This window comes from Schistocerca americana, chromosome 10 (genome assembly GCF_021461395.2).
Source record: "Schistocerca americana isolate TAMUIC-IGC-003095 chromosome 10, iqSchAmer2.1, whole genome shotgun sequence".
NCBI lineage: Eukaryota > Metazoa > Arthropoda > Insecta > Orthoptera > Acrididae > Schistocerca > Schistocerca americana.
Genome location: NC_060128.1, coordinates 128,992,324 through 129,016,741, shown reverse-complemented (window position 1 = coordinate 129,016,741; position 24,418 = coordinate 128,992,324).

The following is a 24,418-nucleotide window of genomic DNA, read 5'->3' as shown; positions in this document are numbered from 1 at the left end:
CGCTTAACGAAGCCAATAGTCTCAAACAGTTGCGCGGAGCTTACAGAAGACGTAGGACAAACTTCCAGACATTCTCTGGTATTACTGAGTTTTTTGACACGAGCAAAACCTCAGGCTCGACTTGGTCCACAAAAAGTTATTTATCCTAAAATTCTTCATCTTAAGGACAGCAGGTAGCGGCTGTTAAGGTAATCGTTATAAATATTTTAGCATAGAGCCACTACTATTAGGAACATAACAGCGACGCGCTTCGGGAGTGAAGCTCTCCCCCCCCCCCTGTGGCTGTCGTAGTTAACTCCGCATAAAATACACTTCAAAAACACAGGAGGTCAGAATATAAAAACAACATTATTTGGAAGGAAGCCCTCGTCTTACTTTAAAAATGACAATACCAGATTTCCTGCTCCGCTTTTCCTTGTCTTCGCACGTCCTCCTCAGCGCTGCTCCCGCACGGCGGTAAACACCTGTCACGCCAGCTGGCTCTCCGCGCTCCGCTAGTTTGTAAACACGCGCATGGCTCTCACAGACTGCACTGAGCCATCGGCCGCTCTACGCGATTCCAAAGATGTTACAAAGGACACCGTACCAATGGTTATCTGTGCAGAAGCATATACATTTAACGTACGGACGCCAAACGTAAAGAAGATCTAAAAACCTAATGAAGAAGGCATAACCAATCACTCCACTTTGTACTGAGTTGATGCGTAAGTTCTTAGCCTTTCTGTTTTGTATGCTGGTATTCCGGTTGCTACAGGTTCTTTTACCGATTCTCTTTTTTAATTTCTAGTTCACTGTTGCTATTTGAGTTTACATATTGTCATTTTGTCATTGTGAGATAATGAATGGAGTTATCGACGCTAGAAAATGGAGTGCAAAGTGGAGAAATCGAAACTTTTTCGACATATTATTCTGTTTGCTTTCAGTAGAGGAGTGAAAGCAGCGGTGGCAGCTAGAAACATTTGCACCTTGTATGGGGATAATGGCATTGAACAAAGCACAGCAAGAAACTGGTTTGCCAGGCAGTGTGGCCGAGCGGTTCTAGGCGCTTTCGTCTCGAACCGTGCGACCGCTACGGTCGCAGGTTAGAATCATGCCAAGGGCATGGATGTGTGTGAGGTCCTTAGGTCAGTTAGGTTTAAGTAGTTCTAAGTTCTAGGGGACTGATGACCTCAGATGTTAAGTCCCATAGTGCTCAGAGCCATTTGAACCATAGCCATAAAAAACTGGTTTTCTCGTTGTGAGGAGGATCGTCTTCACATTAGTAGCTCTCCGCGTTCAAGAAGACCTTCGGGGTTTGACGGAGATCATTTAAACTTCTCAATCCACAAATATCTATTTCATTGTACTCCGTAACTGGCAACTGTGATGAACAGTGATCATTCCACTATCGTGCGACTGTTTCATGCAATAGGGAACGTTCAAAAATAAGGTGTATGGGGTACCGCATGCTCTAAACCAAAATCACAGGACTCCGCAGGTGACCATATGTGCATCTCTGCTTGCTCGTCATCAATTGGCTCGTGAACAACACCGACCATTCCTATCCTGTATCTTTGGCTCTGAGCACTATGGGACTTAACATCTATGGTCATCAGTCCCTAGAACTTAGAACTACTTAAACCTAACTAACCTAAGGACAGCACACAACACCCAGCCATCACGAGGCAGAGAAAATCCCTGACCCCGCCGGGAATCGAACCCGGGAACCCGGGCGTGGGAAGCGAGAACGCAACCGCACGACCACGAGATGCGGGCTCCTGTATCTTTATTGGTGACGATAAATGGCGTCTTTTTGCTAACATACAGAAAAAAGAGGAATCGCCGTACTCAAAATTCCCAGTACAAAGACCGCTCATCCGAAAAGATAATGTTATGCTTCTGATGGAGCGGTGCGGTGTACTACGAATTACTTCCCGAAGATGCAACCATCACTGCTGACACTTATACGCTGCACCTTCACCTTCAGACTTTCACCCTTTGCGCTCTATATCGGGAAACTTTCAAGGAACTTCCTTTTAGGATGAAAACGCGCTGGGAGTGTTCTTCGCATTAAAACCACGTGATTTCTCCAGCCGCGGCTTCGAGAAGTTATCCCAGCGTTAGGAGACTGTTGTAAACGATGAAGAAGAATATACACACATCAAAAGAAGTTTTGCATCAGCCCAGTTCCCAGAAATCCCGAACACAGACGTTGACTGTGGATATAGTATCACAGACACAGTCGCTTTCACTGTTCAGAGATGTTACTCAACCCGCCACAAGACGTAAACAACCATACATGAGCAGCGCCTCTTAGACGGTGGGGGTTCGACAACCGATCAGTTCCAGTCATTCCACCAGGAAGGAGGTACACGGCTCGTGTTGGCTGTAGTTCAAGCATGCCTAGACGGTCAATACTGCGGTTCAATCGCGTCCGCATTATTACTTTGTGCCAGGAAGGGCTCTCAACAAGAGAAGTGTCCATGCGTCACGGAGTTAACCAAAGCGATGTTGTTCGGATGTGGAGGAGATACAGAGAGACAGGAACTGTCGATGACGTGCCTCGCTCAGGCCGCCCAAGGGCCACTACTGCAGTGGATGACCGCTATCTACAGATTATGGCTCGGAGGAACCCTGACAGCAACGCCACCGTGTTGAATAATGCTTTTTGTGCAGTCACAGGACTCGTGTTACGACGCAAACTGTGCGAAATAGGCTGCATGATGCACAACTCCACTCCTGACATCCATAGCGAGGTCCATCTTTGCAGCCACGACACCATGCCGAATGGACCGCTGAGGATTGGAATCACGTTCTCCTCAACCAGACAATCGTGGGAGACGTGTTTGGAGGCAACCCGGTTAGGCTGAACGCCTTAGACACACTGTCCAGCGACTGCAACAAGGTGGAGGTTCCCTGTTGTTTTGGGGTGGCATTATGTGAGGCCGCCGTCGCCGCTGGTGATCATGGTAGGCGCCGTAACGGCTGTACGATACGTTAATACCATCCTCCGACCGACAGTGCAACCATATCAGCAGCGTGCTGGCGAGGCATTCGGCTTCATGGACGACAATTCGCGCCCCAGTCGTGCACGTCTTGTGAATGACTTCCTTTAGGATAACGACATCGCTCGACTAGAGCGGCCAGCATGTTCTGTAGACATGAACGCTATCGAACATTCCTGGGAGTGATTGAAAAGGGCTGTCGATGGACGACGTGACCCACAAACCACTCTGAGGGATCTTCGCCGAATCGCCTGTTGAGGAGTGGGACAATCTGGACCAACAGCACCTTGATGAACTTGTGGATAGTATGCCACGACGAATACAGGCATGCATCAATGCAAGAGGACGTGCTACTGGGTATTAGAGGTACCGGTGTGTACAGTAATCTGTGTCATCACCTCTGAAGGTCTCGCTGTATGGTGGTACAACATGCAATGTGTGGTTTTGATTTGCAATAGCAAGGACGGAAATGATGTTTATGTTGATCTCTACTCCAATTTTCTGTACAGGTTCCGGAACTTCGGAACCGAGGTGATGCAAAACTTTTTTTGATGTGTATATTATTGATGACTAAATTCTTCGTTATGTGTATCTGTTATGTTTATTTAACTTACAGAAATAAGCTACCAACCTAATATAGTAAGTACAGAATCACACATAACCTTTTGGATTGCTATTTCAAGGTCCTCAAGAAGGTCGAATTCATTTCCTTTATTATCAATATGTATCACCTCTAAGTCCTCTTCTATGTCTTTCAGAAGATGACTAGTCTTTATATATATATGGCAACCACCGACATGACTTAGCTGTCAAGTCTACAAGCATCTTCATGCTCCTTGTATCTTGCCAAAAATGTCTTACTTGTTTGTCCGACATATTTTGCTTCACACGATGTTCACTGTATTTTATAAACCCCTGCCTGTAACCAAACACGTTGCTGTTTATTATGTTCGTAATATTAGTGGTTGTATGCTAAAATATTTATAGCGAAAGTAATTTATTCCGTTCGTTTCACCGGTTACCTTTATGACTGTAATTGCGCTGAGAATTATTGGACGTTCTGCTGATGCTACTGTGACGTATGAACGTTGGTGTTGCCTAAGTTTAATGCGGAGAAGTGAGAATCGTGAATGAATATAATGTTTAGAGCTACGATACCCAAGTTAACTGTTAAAAATGTACTGCATACGAAAGGGTTACTAGAACAGCAATCGCGACGGAATTAAAGGCATCGACTTTCGATAGAGTGCTCATTACATAAGGAAACATTCCTTAGTACGACGATCGGTCAGAGAAAATTGTTAAAAAATGTATCGCTTGAGGCAGACTTGGTCATTGTATGAACCGTGCAATAAAAAAAAAACCGTGGTTTTACGTATGAAAATTCAATCCCGCCACTTACAGCTTACGTGACTACGATTACTTACGTTGTGGTACTACACTCATTTTATTAGCCAATCCATTCATATTTGATTATTAATAAAATCTAAAAATTTCAGAGACTTGTGCCTGACCGGAAATGGAGGAAAAAAAAATCGTATGTACATGTGTCCGGAAATGGACAGTGTGGGTGCAACAACAAATCTTCCCGGAACACAGAACAGAGCTGCATCGCATCCACGTCGCACCCAATGTTCAGAATGACCTCTGTAGGTTTGTATGTGACAGAGATAGTAGCGGGCGTTATGCAGCAGACACATAGTCGTACTTTGGCTTAACACTTTGTTAGCGGGCCACCTACCTGTGGCTTTTACCAGGATTCGTGTCAGTATCCCGTAGAACCCGGTCCTCCAAATCTGGTGTACACACAGTCCGCCGCATCCATGCGCGTTCGTCTGTCTGAAAGGACACGTGATCACACAAACGCCCAAACACGGCTTGAAATTTTGTGTTATTTGGTTGGTATCTGTGAGGGTACTCGTTTTCGTATAGCCACGTTGCCTCTCGACCGCATGCATCTGCCTGGCCATACACAAACACCATCTCGGCTTGTTCCCGACGTGAATACCTGACCATTCTGCTGCTTCTACATTTACGTATTCTACATATATACTCAGCTATCCACCAAGCGGTGTGTGGCGGAGGGCACAATTCGCGCCAAAGTCATATCCCCCCCTCTATTCCACTCGCGGATCGCGCGAGGAAAAAACGACTATCTGAACGCCTCAGTACGAAAATTTCCCTTATCTCTGAGCGTGGATCATTGCGTAATTTGAAAGTTGGTGGTAATAATATATGCTCTACATCCTCGGTGAAGATCGGATTTCGGAATTTAGTGAGCAGCCCCTTCTGTTTAGCGTGCCGTCTATCTGCAAGTGTGTCCCACTTCAAACTTTCTATGAGATTTGTAACGCTCTCGCGATGGCTAAATGTACCAGTCACGAATCTTGCCGCTCTTCTTTGGACCTTCTCAATCTCTTAAATCAGACCCAACTGGTTGTTGGTTGGTTGTTTTTGGGGAAGGAGACCAGACAGCGAGGTCATCGGTCTCATCGGATTAGGGAAGGACGGGGAAGGAAGTCGGCCGTGCCCTTTGAAAGGAACCATCCCGGCATTTGCCTGGAGCGATTTAGGGAAATCACGGAAAACCTACATCAGAATGGCCGGACGCGGGATTGAACCGTCGTCCTCCCGTATGCGAGTCCAGTGTCTAACCACTGCGCCACCTCGCTCGGTGGACCCAACTGGTAAGGGTCCCATACAGACGAACAATACTCCAAGACTGGACGAACTAACGTATTGTAAGCAATTTCCTTTGTTGAAAGACTGCATCGCTTCAGGATTCTACCAATAAACCGCACTCTATATTTCGCCTTACGCGTTACTTGTGTAATCTGATCATTCCATTTGAGATCATTTCGAATAGTCACACCCAGATACTTGATGGACGTTACCGCTTCCAAAGACTGGGCTTTTATTTTGTAATCGTACATTAATGGGGATTTTCGCTGCTTAGAGTAGTCTTCCTCAATCACACAGCCTGCATCACCCAAGGAACACACAGCTCATGGTCAGAGGAAGAGACATTCGTCATAGACGTCTACCTTGGCAACGATGCGCTTCCGGACACATTTTTATAGTACCGTTTTTGCTCCATTTCCCGCCAGGAAGCCTTAATGCACACCGTGTATGCGATGTGCATGACGTTTAAATTTATTACGTCTTTTCCACTGACACTGTTCGAAACACACCCTGGTACCTGTTCCACCGCGCTTTAAGGGGGGTAGGACGTCAAACGGGCCGACTTGGAGAGTCACCACAGGACATTTTAGTTTCTACTGTCTATACTTTTACCAATAAATTCATAAGACTTTGTCACCATGACCAGGAAGGATTGAGGACTCACACTCATCGCAGTGGAAGTTCAAAAACGTAGCAAAATACCTTTTTTTTTACATGCGAAATTTCATCATTTTTTCACTTATTACTGGCTGCATTTGTTGCTATAGGTACACTTTTCTTCCAAAGTAAGAGAGATGCTTCGATGAATTTTTCATAGCATACAAACAGTAGTTACAAGTGTATGAAACTCTAGAATTTTCCAAATCTATTAAAAATCTGTGGAAAAAATTGAGATCATTAACTATAAAACTTGAATTTTTTTTAAACATGAAGTTTAAAATGTAACAGTTCATTCATTTTTTTCATAAATTATAACTTATAGAGTTTCATACACCTGTAACTATGGTTTGTATGCTGTGCAAAAGTCATCGAAGAATCTCTCTTACTTATGAAGAAAAGTGTACCTACAGCAACAAATGCAGCCAGTAGTAAGTGAATAATTGATGAAATCTCACAAGTAAAAAAAAAGTGTTTCGTTACGTTTTTGAGCTTCCACTGCTATGAGTATGAATCCTGTATCCTTCCTGGTCATGGTGACAAAGTTTCATGAATTTATCTGTAAAAGTATAGACAGTGGAAATTAAAATGTCCAAGTCGGCCCGTTTGAAGCCCTACCCCCTTAAAGAGACTAGTGTGCCTATTAAGGTGGTGACTTCTATTTTCTCAGGTAATCTTACGTTTCGCGCTTAACGCGGGACTCTGCAGGAGAAATGTTGCCCAGCTGCGCTCTTGCACTCGTCCTGTTTTTATTCGGCAGCCTTGTAGAAGAGTTATTATTAAGACCATAGACTTCGTAATTCTTGTCGACTGCTGTGCCGAGACAGCGCAACAGGGACCCCAAGTCGCTCTATCCAGCGCCTCCCCCCACAGACGTGCAAACACACCCACCCTGGCGCCGCCGCTGCCGCCGCCGCCGCCCCCGACTCCTCCGGCAATGGCGGCCGGCGCCCGGCGTCCCGACGCCGCCGCCGGCGCCGCTCCGCCCCCGGGCCGCCGCCAGTTCCGGCGCAAACAAACGGAAGCGCAGGCCGGAAGTCGCGAGCGGCGGCCCGTGACGTCACATTCGCTGCACCACTCGTCCGGCGCACCCGCCCCCCCCCCAAACCCCTCCCCATCCTAGCCACCCCAAAAACGCGCCGGAAGCCGCCTCGGGGGTTGTTGGATTTCCAGGAGCCGCGCACCGCCCTCGTACCCGGCAGTCGCAGACGGGGGTGGGCTATTGTCTGTCCTGCGTGCGTGCGTGCGTGCGTGCGTGGGTGGACGGCGACGTACGCGCGCCAGAAGGGTAAATGGTGCGTTACCGAAAGGGGGTGCGCGCCCCGTCTGGGCACGCCGGGGGTGCAGCGTGGCAATAAACACGCCAGCAGTCGGCGAGGGAAGCACGGCGAGGAAGAGAGGATTCCTCACGACACAGCCGAGAAATATCTAGAGAGTACAGAGCAGGGGTTGCTAAAATTTAACATAAATTCGTGATAAACACCAACGGATAAAAGAAACCGCTCTTTCAGCAGGAGCTTATGACTTTAACTACCGGGTGATCAAAAAGTCAGTATAAATTTGAAAACTTAATAAACCACGGAATAATGTAGATAGAGAGGTATAAATTGACACACATGCTTGGAATGACAAGGGGTTTTATTAGAATTAAAAAAAATCACCCCATATTGCTAGACGCGTGAAAGATCTCTTGCGCGCGTCGTTTGGTGATGATAGTGTGCTCAGCCGCCACTTTCGTCATGCTTGGCCTCCCAGGTCCCCAGACCTCAGTCCGTGCGATTATTGGCTTTGGGGTTACCTGAAGTCGCAAGTATATCGTGATCGAACGACATCCGTAGGGATGCTGAAAGACAACATCCGACGCCAATGCCTCACCATAACTCCGGACATGCTTTACAGTGCTGTTCACAACATTATTCCTCGACTACAGCAATTGTTGAGGAATGATGGTGGACATATTGAGCATTTCCTGTAAAGAATATCATCTTTTCTTTGTCTTAGTTTGTTATGCTAATTATTGCTATTCTCATCAGATGAAGCGCCATCTGTCGGACAATTTTTGAACTTTTGTATTTTTCGGTTCTAATAAAACCCCATGTCATTCCAAGCATGTGTGTCAATTTGTACCTCTCTATCTACATTATTCCGTGATTTATTAAGTTTTCAAATTTATACTGACTTTTTGATCACCCAGTATATACTCTACCCATCACTTGTAAACAATGAAGTAATAAATTAAATTGTAAACAAAAAAACTGCATCAGTGTCTAGCAAAGAAAGAAGGAAGTGAAACTGTTACCGTTACAAAGCGAAGAACTCCATGACAGCAGGGATCATTCATACACATCTTAAATTATACAAAGCAACAGGGCACAAAATGCCTGTCGTAAGACAAACAATCCCAGTTGAGGTTTTTCTGCAGGATGGAATTTTCTCAGCAGTAAGGGGACTATCGGAGTTAATTAATAAATATATAAACGTCTTCCTCTCATCCACCATTGTTACATACAACATCCAGACCGAATGACAAACGGAGATTCAGGAGAAGCGAAATACACTGTACGACAAAAATAAAACAAAATAAATAAAAATAAAAGAAATCATAACGACGCACCACGAAGGAATTATCCGAACGGGACTCAAATTGGTAGATATGATGTACATGTAGAGACAAACAAATGATTACAATTTCAGAAAAATTTAATGGTTTAGTCTAGAGAGCAGTGGCCGAGCGGTTCTAGGCGTTTGAGTCTGGAACCGCGCGACCGCTACGGTCAAGTCAAGAGAAAGACCTTCACAAATAGTCCAAGTCAGCAAGAGGTTGGTCCACCTCTGGCCATTATGCAAGCAGTTATTTTACTTGACATTGATTGTTAGAATTGTTGGATGTCCAATTGGGGCGTTAGCTGGTTGAAGGGCCCCTCCCATAATGCTCGAAACGCATCCCACCGCTGCCTGGGACGTCTGAAGACACCTCTTCGGCCTGTAGTCTCACTCACCGACGTAGAATTGTCTTCAGTGATAAGTCCCGCATCAGACTGAGACCCTGCGACCAGCTAAGACATATCTGGAGACACCTCAGACAGCGGTGGGGTACCAAACTGACTGTCGCCCGCGATATGGTCAGGCAACCTAGAGTGATGCTGTGGGGAGCCATTTATTTTCACTGCTGGGTCTTTCAGGTTGTCATCCGCGGTACCGTTACAGCACAGAGGTATTCTAGACCTCGCTTTGTTGCTCTTCGTGGCAGTGCAAACTGGGATTACTTTTCAGCAAGATAACGTCCGACCGTACACGGCAAGAATTTGTACTGCTTGTCTTTGTGTTTGCCTAACCCTGCCTCGGCCAACAATGCCGCCAGGTCTCTCCCCAATTGTGGACCGAGCGAGGTGGCGCAGTGGTTAGCACACTGGACTCGCATTCGGGAGGACGACGGTCCAATCTCGCGTCCGGACATCATGATTTAGGTTTTCCGTGATTTCCCTAAATCATTCTAGGCAAATGCCGGGATGGTTCCTTTAGAAGGGCACGGCCGACTTGCTTCCCCGTCCTTCCCTAATACAATGAGACCGATGACCTCGCAGTTTGGTCTCTCCCGCCAGACAACCCGCCCAACCCACCCATTGTGAACGTTTGGAGCATTATGGGCAAGCCCCCTCCCCCCAACCACCTCGGGATTTTGACGATGTTTCGCGCCAATTTGACGGAATTTGGCACGATAGCCCTCAGGAAGACATCCAGCAGCTACAGCAATCAGTGTCAAGCCGAGTAACTACTTGCAGGGGTGGACCAATGCGTTAGTGAGTTGCTCAATTTGTGAAGCTCTTTCTCTTGAATACATCATCCAATTTTTCTGAAACTGCTATCATATCTTTGTCGGGACATCTACATCACGTCTGCCGATCCCGCCCCGTTGGGTTAATTCCTCCGAGACAAGTCCTTCTTTTTTTTATGGAAAATTTCAAAGTCGATTTCCTCGAGAATTTGGTTTTGTAGAGTTAGAAACGTCCCCTTAGAAAAATTATAAATGACTATGCTTAAAGCGACACACAATATTTTTAGCGCAACGCAATCTGACTTTCAATAATCCCTACAAAAGAATGGCCCTGACTAACAATAACCTACACCTTTCACAAATCACTTACCCCACAAAAATCTTCGTTACTCGAACTACTGCAATTCAACGAGCGCCAATACTGCCAGCTAAATAAAAGATTCTAACTACTGAAGGCACTAACTACTGATAGGCATAGTTAGCAAATGAAAGATTTTGATAGAGAACAAACAATGTATTTACCTTAATAGTGTTCAAAAGTCATAATATATACCTCAGTTCATGATATCCAATATTACAAATTTACTCTTTCTGATGGACACACGTCCAGATCGTCTGCTCTCAGAATTCTGCCATTTCTCTCCCCACATCCACCATTGCTGGTGGCTCACCTCCAACTGCGCAACGATACGTGCTGTTAACAGCCAACTGCCCAAAACTACAATAGCAAATTCCAACAATGCAAACCAGCCACAGACTGCACACAGGACAGTCAGTGATTTCCATATAGGGCTCTACATGGCGTTACCAACATAAAAACCTAAACAGCCTACTTACAAGTTGTATCGAGCTGCTTTAAAGAGTCAATGTTTAAGTTCTGAACTTAGCGTACCACAAACACAAAAAATTATAAAAGTCGGTGCAGCTTCACTGCCAGCTAGGGGGTGGACATGTTACCCCGTAGTACCCGCTAAGTCGTGGAACATACTCCTTTACTGCTGTTTTTAAAAACTGTTTGGCTTTCGATACTGAACATTAGTTCTCCATGTGGACTGGAAGACTGGATGGAAGCTACCGGACCCCGACAAATAAAGAGAGAAAAGCGGAGAGTTGTTCCGGATCGTTTACTCCGACACGGGTCCCGCACTCGGCAAACCATTTCGCTGTAATGACTGAGACGGGGGAGTGGCAGTATTTCAGGCATTGTGACACCAGGCCGGGGCACAGTGCGCGCACCAGCGTCGGGGAAAATACAGACACGAACAGACAATAATAATTCGTAGTTGCCGGTTCATCACGCGGCACGCGCGCGCCCAATGTATCGGGGTGGCGCGCTTCTTCCCTGCCAGCGAACAAACCGACCGGCGCGGGCAGATATACTGTACGTCACGCTTCCGTCACGGCGCTTTCGGCAGAGTGCCCGGGGCCGTCAACGCCTCCCAGAGCGACGGCCCAGAGGCAGTCCTTCAGCGGCGCAACGGGCCGTCGCCTGCATCCATCTCGCGGGACGGCGTAATGGCCGCTTCCACTCGGCTGATTCGGCGGCGCACCGCCCCTCCCCCTGCAGATACACACCGCCGGCCGCGGACACGGACGCAGACACTTGGACGGCGTCTCGGCCCACTGTGCCCTAATGTCGTTAGGGCGCCGTTGCCGCTAGAGTGCCCTGCGCAGCCGGGGCATTACCGGCCCGGCCACTTGCCGGCTCTCTCCGACTGCGTCGGGTTCCGCCAGAAATACTGACTGCCCCGCGGGGGTGTAGGGGGTGGTTGTTGATACTGGCACTACTCTTGAAGTGCAGTACACGTGAAGTACACGAGACACGAATTTCGCTACTATTTCCTTGGTGATACAAAGATGACGATAGGTCTGTGGGGCGCTAAACTGCGCTGTGATCAGCGCCCGTACAAAATCCGAATTTTCACAGAGTGCAGTTTTTTTATGCAGTCCAATCTGGCCACAGTCACAAACGATGATGATGATAATCAAATGATGAGGACCACACAAACACCCAATCCCCGGGCACAGCCGTCCGGACTGGCCGAGCGGTTCCAATCCACTACAGTCTGGAACCGCGCGACCGCTACGGTAGCAGGTTCGAATCCTGCCTTGGGCATGGATGTGTGTGATGTCCCTAAGTTAGTTAGGTTTAAGTAGTTCTAAGTTCTAGGGGACTGATGACCTCAGACGTTAAGTCCCACAGTACTCAAAGCATTTTGAACCATTTTTGAACCCGGGCACAGAAAATCGCCAACCCAGCCGGGAATCGAATCCGGGAACCCGTGGTCCAGACGCAGCAACGCTAGCCACTGGACCACGAGCTGCGGACCCCTGGTGATACGAATATACCCTAAACAGCCATTAAAAGTTGCATTTTGCCGACAACGTAACCGAGCGGTTCTAGGCGCTTCAGTCAGGGACCGCACTGCCGCTACGGTCGCAGGTTCGAATCCTGCCTCGGCTTCAAATGGCTCTGAGCACTATGGCACTTAACTTCTGAGGTCATCAGTCCCCTAGAACTTTTTTTTTTTTTTTTGTCATCAGTCTACTGACTGGTTTGATGCGGCCCGCCACGAATTCCTTTCCTGTGCTAACCTCTTCATCTCATAGTAGCACTTGCAACCTACGTCCTCAATTATTTGCTTGACGTATTCCAATCTCTGTCTTCCTCTACAGTTTTTGCCCTCTACAGCTCCCTCTAGCACCATGGAAGTCATTCCCTCATGTCTTAGCAGATGTCCTATCATCTTGTCCCTTCTCCTTATCAGTGTTTTCCACATATTCCTTTCCTCTCCGATTCTGCGTAGAACCTCCTCATTCCTTACCTTATCAGTCCACCTAATTTTCAACATTCGTCTATAGCACCACATATCAAATGCTTCGATTCTCTTCTGTTCCGGCTTTCCCACAGTCCATGTTTCACTACCATACAATGCTGTACTACAGACGTACATCCTCAGAAATATCGTCCTCAAATTAAGGCCGGTATTTGATATTAGCAGACTTCTCTAGGCCACAAATGCCTTTTTTGCCATAGCGAGTCTGCTTTTGATGTCCTCCTTTCTCCGTCCGTCATTGGTTATTTTACTGCCTAGGTAGCAGAATTCCTTAACTTCACTGAGTTCGTGACCATCAATCCTGATGTTAAGTTTCTCGCTGTTCTCATTTCTACTACTTCTCATTACCTTCGTCTTTCTCCGATTTACTCTCAAACCATACTTTGTACTCATTAGACTGTTCATTCCGTTCAGCAGATCATTTAATTCTTCTTCACTTTCACTCAGGATAGCAATGTCATCAGCGAATCGTATCATTGATATTCTTCCATCTTGTATTTTAATTCCACTCCTGAACCTTTCTTTTATTTCCATCATTGCTTCCTCGATGTACAGATTGAAGAGTAGGGGCGAAAGGCTACAGCCTTGTCTTACACCCTTCTTAATACGAGCACTTCGTTCTTGATCGTCCACTCTTATTATTACCTCTTGGTTGTTGTACATATTGTATATGACCCGTCTCTCCCTATAGCTTACCCCTACTTTTTTCAGTATTTCGAACAGCTTGCACCATTTCATATTGTCGAACGCTTTTTCCAGGTCCACAAATCCTATGAAAGTGTCTTGATTTTTCTTTAGCCTTGCTTCCATTATTAGCCGTAACGTCAGAATTGCCTCTCTCGTCCCTTTACTTTTCCTAAAGCCAAACTGATCGTCACCTAGCGCATTCTCAATTTTCTTTTCCATTCTTCTGTATATTATTCTTGTAAGCAGCTTCGATGCAAGAGCTGTTAAGCTGATTGTGCGATAATTTTCGCACCTGTCAGCTCTTGCCGTCTTCGGAATTGTGTGGATGATGCTTTTACGAAAGTCAGATGGTATGTCGCCAGACTCATATATTGTACACACCAACGTAAATAGTCGTTTTGTTGCCACCTCCCCCAATGATTTTAGAAATTCTGAAGGAATGTTATCTATCCCTTCTGCCTTATTTGACCGTAAGTCCTCCAAAGCTCTTTTAAATTCCGATTCTAATACTGGATCCCCTATCTCTTCTAAATCGACTCCTGTTTCTCCTTCTATCACATCAGACAAATCTTCACCTTCATAGAGGCTTTCAATGTATTCTTTCCACCAATCTGCTCTCTCCTCTGCATTTAACAGTGGAATTTCCGTTGCACTCTTAATGTTACCACCGTTGCTTTTAATGTCACCAAAGGTTGTTTTGACTTTCCTGTATGCTGAGTCTGTCCTTTCGACAATCATACCTTTTTCGATGTTTTCACATTTTTCCTGCAGCCATTTCGTCTTAGCTCCCCTGCACTTCCTATTTATTTCATTCCTCAGCGACTTGTATTTCTGTATTCCAGATTTTCCCGGAACATGTATGTACTTCCTCCTTTCATCAATCAAGTGAAGTATTTCTTCTGTTACCCACGGTTTCTTCGCAGCTACCTTCTTTGTATCTATGTTTTCCTTCCCAAATTCTGTGATGGCCCTTTTTAGAGATGTCCATTCTTCTTCAACTGTACTGCCTACTGCGCTATTCCTTATTGCTGTATCTATAGCATTAGAGAACTTCAAACGCATCTTGTCATTCCTTAGTACTTCCGTATCCCACTTCTTTGCGTATTGATTCTTCCTGACTAATGTCTTGAACTTCAGCCTACTCTTCATCATTACTATATTGTGATCTGAGTCTATATCTGCTCCTGGGTACGCCTTACAATCCAGTATCTGATTTCGGTATCTCTGTCTGATCATGATGTAATCTAATTGAAATCCTCCCGTATCTCCCGGACTTTTCCAAGTATACCTCCTCCTCTTGTGATTCTTGAACAGGGCATTCGCTATTACTAGCTGAAACTTGTTACAGAACTCAAGTAGTCTTCCTCCTCTTTCATTCCTTGTCCCAAGCCCATATTCTCCTGTAACCTTTTCTTCTACTCCTTCCCCTACAACTGCATTCCAGTCGCCCATGACTATTAGATTTTCGTCCCCCTTTACATACTGCATTACCCTTTCAATATCCTCATACACTTTGTCTATCTGTTCATCTTCAGCTTGCGACGCCGGCATGTATATCTGAACTATCGTTGTCGGTGTTCGTCTGCTGTCGATTCTGATTAGAACAACCCGGTCACTGAACTGTTCACAGTAACACACCCTCTGCCCTACCTTCCTCTTCATAACGAATCCTACACCTGTTATACCATTTTCTGCTGCTGTTGGTATTACTCGATACTCATCTGACCAGAAATCCTTGTCTTTCTTCCACTTCACTTCACTGACCCCTACTATATCTAGATTGAGCCTTTGCATTTCCCTTTTCAGATTTTATAGTTTCCCTACCACGTTCAAGCTTCTGACATTTCACGCCTCGACTCGTAGAACGTTATCCTTTCGTTGATTATTCAATCTTTTTCTCATGGTAACCTCCCCCTTGGCAGTCCCCTCCCGGAGATCCGAATGGGGGACTATTCCGAAATCTTTTGCCAATGGAGAGATCATCATGACACTTCTTCAATTACAGGCCACATGTCCTGTGGATACACGTTACGTGTCTTTAATGCAGTGGTTTCCATTGCCTTCTGCATCCTCATGTCGTTGATCATTGCTGATTCTTCCGCCTTTAGGGGCAATTTCCCACCCCTAGGACAAGAGAGTGCCCTGAATCTCTATCCGCTCCTCCGCCCTCTTTGACAAGGCCGTTGGCAGAATGAGGCTGACTTCTTATGCCGGAAGTCTTCGGCCGCCGTAGAAATTAGAACTACTTAAACCTAACTAACCTAAAGACATCACACACATCCATGCCCGAGGCAGGATTCGAACCTGCGACCGTAGCGGTCTCGCGGTTCCAGACTGAATAAATTCCGTTTCTTACGTAAATATCGACATGCATATCTCAGACAGAGCAAAATCATGTAGCAAAGTAATCCTTGACTATTGCTGCAATATCTTTATGTTGCTACACCGCCTTTGCCTGACAGCGCTAACAAAGTTACGCACAGTCCAAGTTGAGCAATGTTGAGTAACAAACGTAGATTGAAGAACTGAAGATTGATGGGATTGGAATACGAATATTTTCGATGCAAATATGGAGAGAGAACCTGAGGAGGTAGTTTTTCGGCTTTTCTGGAATGTTTAGAGGTAGAGTTAAGAGTTGTTTTGTGTTATCGACATTGTAGTAACGAAGCTCAGATTTTAGCATTCTTATATGGATTGCTCTGTTAGGAATATGAGATTCCCTTTACTTAAAGCTGCTTCTGAAAGTCATATTACGTAAACACTATTGAGAACATCCAGTTGATTTTTTAAAGCATTGCGTTTGAATACAGAGTTCCAATTGAATTTTTTCTTACCAATCAAAATTCCCACCCTTCATTCAGTCTCTTTTATATGTGCGCACATTGCACTTAGTGGTACGCAATTTTCAATTCGAGTTTTTAAAGTTGCTTTCCTGTTGTATGCTGCACGCTGCTTTCGAAAAGTCTGCAGAAATATTAGTAAAGACACAAGGTAGGTGAAATCACAGTTTAAGAGCCTGGAATTTCTTTGTAGGTTCAACTGCGCATTCATTTCAAAAGTGAAGATACATTCAGTGTAGCACTGCATTTAAAAAAAAAAAATTAGCTTAAGTTTGTAGACAGTGTTGAACAAACCATATTAAGTGTCTGTATAATTCAGTATGCAGCGCGGGATTAGCCAAGCGGTCTTAGGCGCTGCAGTCGTGGACTGTGCGGCTGGTCCTGGCGGAGGTTCGAGTCCTCCCTCGGGCATGGGTTTGTGTGTTTGTCCTTAGGATAATTTACGTTAAGTAGTGTGTAAGCTTAGGGACTGATGACCTTAGCAGTTAAGTCCCATAAGATTTCACACACATTTGAACATCTGAACATAATTCAGTATAGTCTTTTGTATCCCGCCTGGTAGGCGGCACATGGTTCTGCTCCTGTAAACTGAAGGGTAGGCCAAATATAAGAAGCGAATAGGAGTAGGAAAAAGGTGAAGTACTGCGTACAAGTTAAAAGTCTTTTACTGGTGTATGGACATGTACAAATAATAAACTTAACTTTGGCTGAGATGAACACGTAGGTGCGAAGCCGTATAGGTATCAACGCTAAGAGCTACTAGAAGTTGGACAAACTATCCTTGAAGTAACGAAGTCTGTAATGGCTAGCCCCCTATGAAGTAGAAACTAAGTTGCTTGGTCGACGGCTCGGAATCAAAATAGGCTGAATCTGGAGGGGTGCTCGTAGAGCTGAGCAGCGCCGGCTAGAGGGCGCTGTCGTCGGTGTCGGTGTCGTAGTGCCAACCTACGAACTTGCACCTACGTCGTGGCATCGTAGCTATCGATACCACATAGTCAGAGAATGGTACAGTACACAATTTAGGAATTAATATGTTTGGTAATGTTTTTCTCAGAAGTTTTGGTAGGCAGTTTTTGGAAAATACAGAGAAGCGGACGAGCGGTTAAGTTACACATGTTCGGCAACATTGCCAGCTGCTGTTGCCTGGCAATATTTGCGGAGTAGTGGTGTTTACACAGGTGACACTACGGCCGCGAAATGGTCAAAACCGAGCTAATGGGAGGGATTGCGTCTGAATTGCCTTTGCTATCCATAAAGGAAAAAATTAACATGGAAAAGAGAGAAACTGAACAACTGAACATCGTGACTGTGTTCTTTTCTAAGTAGATCAGCTGCTACCGAAACATTAACTCGTGAACCGATGCTGGATGCATACCATTCCCAAAAAGCTGGAACATGCACCGAAACGCCACAGAAACTGGTTTAGGTATGCGTACTCAAATACTGAGATATGTAAACAGGTACAATACGGCGCTGACGGCGGCATCGCCTGTGTGGGACAACAAGTGTCTGGCGCAGTTGTTACATCGGTTACTGCACTTACAATGGCAGGTTGTCAAGATTTAACTGACTTTCAACGTCGCACGAGCGATGGGACCCAGCATCTCCGAGGTAGCAATGAAGGGGGGATCTTCCCGTACCACCATTTCACGAGTGTACCGTGAATATCAGAAATCCGGATTAACATCATATCACCGACATCGCTGCGGCCGGAAAATGATCCTGCAAGAACGACACCAACGACGTCTCATGACAATCGTTCAGCGTAACAGAAGTGCAACCCTACCGCAAATTGCTGCAGATATCAATGCTGGGCCATCAACAAGTGTCAGCGTGCCAACCATTCAACGAAACATCATCGGCATGGGCTTTCGCAACCGAAGGCTAACTCGCGTACCTTTGATGACTGCACGACACAAAGCTTACTCCTCCTCTGGGCCCGTCAACACCGACACTGGACTGTTGATGAGTGGAAACGTGTTGCCTGGGCGCACGAGTCTCGTTTAAAATTGTACCGAGCGGATGGACGTGTACGGGCATGAAGACAACCTCATGAATCCATGGACTCTGCGTGTCATCAGGGGACTGTCCAAACTGTTAGAGGCTCTGAAATGGTGTGCAGCGTTTGCAATTGGAGTGATATGGGATCCCCGATACGTCTACATACGACTCAGACCGTTGACACATGCGTAAGCATCCTGTCTGATCACCTGCATCCATTCATGTCGATTGTGGGTTCCGATGGACATGCGAAATTCCAGCAGAGCAATGCGACACTCCACACGCCCAGAATTGCTACAGACTGGCTCAAGGAACACACTTCTGAATTTAAACATTTCCGCTGCCCATCAAACTCCCTAGACATGAAGATAATTGAGTACATCTGGGATGTCTTGCAACGTTCCGCTCAGAAGAGATCTGAAACGCCATGTACTTTTAGGGATTTATGGAAAGCCCTGCGGGATTCACGGTGTCAGTTCCCTCTAGCACTACTTCAGAGATTAGTCGAGTCAATGCCACAACGTGTTGTAGCAATTCTGCGTGCTATCGGGGCCCTGTACGACATTAGACAGGTGCAACCGTTTCTTTGGCTTTTCAGTGTAATTTTGAATATCTTGTTTAAAAACAATTCTTCCCAGAAATGGTAACGGCAGTACGAATATGGGTGAATATATATCAGATCCAACCAGACTGGCGATCATCCTGCAGTTTGGGCTACAATGACGATTTACACAGAAATTTGATGTACACGTGTCCATACTTAAAGTTCCATTTTCAAAACGCTGTATAAAAAGAACCTCTACTCAGAATGACTTCAAATTTGATCAGCGTGTTATTGACACAGGGGGAAAACTCATGGAACGAAAAAAAATTAACGAAAATTTTATTAATAAATGGCGTTGTAAGTGTCTTAATGTAAATGGGGTAAGCTACACAACTGACAGTTGAAGCGCAATGCGACGGCTGTGGTTTGAGTTGCACTATACAGCAGTACTGTTCAATGTGAATGACTGCACGAGTTCGACATCAACAGTTGTGACACTGTTATTTGGGTAAATCCATAAATCCATCCACCAAGGCGAAATCGTACCACTTCGGGAGGGAAACATCGGTTTCTAATGGCCCTGAGACCAAAAACCGCATAAAACCCCTATGGCATCGGTTTTCCAGTGTCCTGACGCCAAAAACTGCGTAAAAAGCAAAATGACATTGGTTTCTGACTGTAGGGAGACATTCCCAAGACATGGTCAATATGCTATTGGTCAAATTTTTGTTATACTTTTTTTTCGTACCATGACATATCCCCAGCGTCAATAATATGCTGTTCAAAAATGACGTCATTCTGAAAAGTGTTTCTCTTTCTGCAGCGTTTTGAAAATAGAACTCCAGTATTGACACCCTGCGCGTCTTTGAAGTGTAGGCCTACGTGGGTTAGACAAAAATATGGAAACCATGAGGAAAGCATGCTCGATTGGAGATGCCAGCCAAGCCCACAAATTGCGATTTTGTATTTGACCACGAATATTGTAACACACATTTTTACGTTACCTTTTTTTCTTCGCGATACATTTTTCTTGCTATCTGTATCTGTCACTTGTATCCAGAACAAGATGAATAGCACGTCTCTTTCACAATGACTGCAGTTTTTCCACAACTGACTTCAAAAGCTGTTTTCATATGACCAACCACCAGCATGTATATTCATACAGGGCGTTTCCGTAAGAGCGCGCAAAAATTTAACAGGACATAGAGGATGCTAAGCTAAACAATTTGAGGTAGGGAACCTGGGGTTGGAGCGGCCAGCTTATGGAGATAATAGGAATAAAATCACATTACTGTGTACTTTTTTGTTTACATTAGTTACAGTTAGCAGCAAATACCACCAGTGACACGATGAACGTAGCATTTGCACTGTATCTTACAAAATGTGCTGAAACTGTCGGCCATCAGCCTCAATGCAGGCAGGACATCGGCGAACAAGATCCTGACGCACCCTGACAAATATCCCTGGTGTGTTCGAATCACATCACAGGCAGCTACAATTCTGGCAGCTAATTCCATCTCCGTATCCACTGGGGTATCATACCTATAGGAAATAATCAAGGGGATTCTGGTCAGCCGGCCGTTGTGGCCGAGCGGTTCTAGGCGCTTCAGTCCGGAACCGCGCGACTGCTACGGTCGCAGGTTCGAATCCTGCCTCGGGCATGGGATGTGTGTGATGTCCTTAGGTTAGTTAGGTTTAAGTAGTTCTAAGTTCTAGGCGACTGATGACCTCAGATGTTAAGTCCCATAGTGCTCAGAACCATTTGATTCTGGTCAGGTGACCCCGCATGCCATGGGATAGGACCTCCCCTTTGAATCCAGCGACCAGGAAATACTGTTCCGGTACTGCTCCATCTCATTGTACTGTACGTCCCGAAATAACAGTGAGTAATGAATGGGTCTGACGTTCATTCATAGCACGTTCTGTCATGGGACAATGTAAATACGACAGAACAGAGCCACATTATGGACAAGTAAAGAAAACCTGCATCATGACTTACCAGTAATCGGGTTCGTCGTCCTTGTTTTCTTGCAGGATACAAAGAATTTACATGTAAATAAACATTGCTGAAGATGTAAACTTGTACGCGTGTTAGTTGTAAATAAGCTGGAACAGTAGTGCTAGGAAAAGTGGTTAACGAGTTTACTTCCATATCTCCTTAATCTGGCTTCTCCGACCGCAGGTTTCCTATCTCATATTGTTCAGTGGGGCATTCTCTATGTCCTGTTACGCATTTGCACGGTCTTGCGGAAACGCCCTGTGCATCTGTGTTTGGCTATTATTGGCACAAACGGAAGGAGCGAGTGGAGGACAATGAAACAACAAAATAATTTTTACAAACGCAGGTCTGGAAATCTATGGTTTCTCGTATACGACGTATGCACGAATAGTCATACCAATGATACAATACTGCTAATATGTAAGGCTACTTTTTGGATGACATTCCTTATGATGGATGGGTGTGTATGTGGTACAGTCGTGGACAAAACGAGCGAGACACATTGCCTTTTCGTTATGCTTACCCGCACAGCTTTAAAGTCTTCTACACAGCATAACAGGCAAGGTGACGAAGTGCTACCAACATCCTATGCAAAGGCGTGAAATTGAAAAACTATCCGAAATTTGTCAGACTGTTTTCAGTCATGTATAAGACTATATTAATGCTGATTAGTGTGTTAACCACAACACCTAAATGTAAGATATAAATGAAAGTAGAAACGCTAATTAGTATGAACTGTACTAATAAAAATGAATTTCAGTTTATCGAGATAACAAAACTGTTTTAGTGAGACGAAGTACCCCAGATCGTTAAGAATTATCAAAATATTATGCGCATTCGGCCGCGAAATGGTCTGTGTCAACGTTCAGACCAGTCATACTGGATTACCGTTGCTGACCTACCATGGAAGTGTGCAAATTTAGCAATGCGTGAAGATTCGTAACGAAATTCAGTTAAAAATGATTCAGTCCCACACTTAAGTCAATTCAATTATTGACAGAAGCGGAAAAAGTAGGCAGTAATAAGTATGAAATTCTACAAGAGTTTCATATCGACATCCACAGGGAACCGGTACAGAACAAGGGTACCAATAAAACGTATTGGGGGGGCGAGAATTTCTTAAAATTGCTTTACTGATAGTCTATCTGCCTTCATCGAGACTAGAACCGAAATCAAACCAGACCTCCCTTGCAGTAGGAAACACCTTTCACTACGCTAGCGGACAATCCAGGCAAACAGCCCTCTATAATTACCCTAGACATGAATAAGCCATCAATTTCGAAATGAAAATGGCAAAATGATCTGCAGTTTCTGTTGCATAGAGCTTTCTGGACTCAAAAACGTAAGTCGTCTACCTTTATGTCACCGCTTATGTGACAATCATTCGGTATGTTTATCTAAATAACAAAAAACTATTATTAGCGAGTAAATTTAGTAGGATAATTCTGCACCACCCCAAGAAATAAACGGCGGCGTAGCTGCCAAACGTATTCTACAATGTTTCGAATTCTCCATTAGACGTGCCACAGGCAGAAAACGTTCAAATGGTTCAAATGGTTCTGAGCACTATGGGACTTAACAGCTGAGGTCATCAGTCCCCTAGAACTTAGAACTACTTAAACCTAACTAACCTAAGGGCGTCACAAACATCCATGACCGAGGCAGGATTTGAACCTGCGACCGTAGCGGTCGCGCGGTTCCGGACTGAAGCGCCTAGAACCGCTCGGCCACCACGGCCGGCAAACGTTCATTAGCCGAGGTGTTCCTTAAGGTAGCTAGCAATGGGAATGCTCGCACATCTAAAACGCGGTGGCATTAAAAGTGGGATCTGAATTACCACGTGTATAGGCAAATGGATTTTATTTGCATTCCTGTAAACGTGATTTGGATCGAAAGCGTAGCTACGATTAATATGCTGATCTATCGACTGCAACTGGAACATTTCTAATAAAGAGTAGGGGAAATTATTATGCGGCCCTCATCTTCAGTAACTATTTTCGTTGTTAGGATTTCGTCACGTAAATCGGTAAAAATGGAACCCTACTAGTCTCACTTTCTTGACCGTCTATCTGTCTTAAAACCCGCTTACCTCGAGTACGGGTGGACATAATAAGCGCAAATGTATCGCACTTCCTGCGGTATAAGGTCCCTTCGTGGTGTAAAAAAGTGTGCTATGTCAACGCAATCTAAAGATACAGTTGTTTATGTAAAGAAAATTTACGCGAAAGGTCAAAAATTGGCTGTAAGAACTATGCCCCAAACTGCTTAGGTAATCAGTCCCCTAGACCTAGAACTAATTAAACCTACCTAACCCAACACACATCTAGGCCCGGGGAAGGATTCGAACTGACGGCACAAGGAACCGCGCGGTCCGCGATATGACGCCGTTGAGCCCACGGCTAACCCGCTCCGACAAGCTGTTAATATCAACTGGTGTTGCTAAAAGTTATTCACATCTGGTAAATGATTTTCTGCGCAGTTCATTTAAGATAGAATAACTAAAATATATTTGATGTTACGGAAGTGGAAGGACGCCTAATACATTTCCCCCTTGTCTTTATTCGTGATGTTAGATTCGCAATCTGAGCATACGTACTGTCCATAACCACACTTAAGGTCCAAGTCATAGTCACAGATGTGTGAATAAAACACATTGGCTTATACTTGAGGTATTTCGTTTCCCACGAAGTGGTGGCAGACGATGCTGTGGCGTCTTCGAAGCGCGAGATTCTAGCTATCTCAGCACATCAGCTGAGCGATTTCGCATAGTATGTCGCTAGCACTTCGTCGCCTTGCCTGTTATGCTTTTTAACAGACTTTAGAGCTGTGTGCATCAGCATAACGTAAAGGCGAGGGGTCTCGCTCGTTTTGTCCACGACTGTACATGCACGATGGTACAAAGGCACACTTTCATGTGGCTCTTCGATATTACGCGTTGGACAACCGGTGTATGGGACGTGGCTCGCCAGCACCATTGCCTCCCCTGTGCCTCCACATGTAACCTTCCAGGGATCCGTGCCCGCTCTCTCAGAAGAAACAGATCTCCGTCCTGAAAGGATTATTAGTACGGCTGGTACTCTTGTTGACGTCTCATTCCACTCCCAGGATCGACCCCGCCGCCGCTGCAGACGCGCGAGGGAGTCGCCGCCACTGGTGAGATTATTTATGTGTTTATTCATGGCGAGGCGCAGGGGGCGAGTGAAGCAGGGGATGCAGGGAGTAAATTAAGACGGACGCGGCCTCAAGTTTCGGCAGCGCGGGAGAGTCTCCCTGTAGCTCCTCCACCAGCAGCAGCAGAGGCTTCGCCCTGATTTAGTAGAGTCATGCCAAGCGTTTCCTAGCCGTAGCGGCGGTGCAGGGGGAAAGCGCTCAGCTATATATTACGTTTCCTCGCATCGCCTCCCGCCTTTTA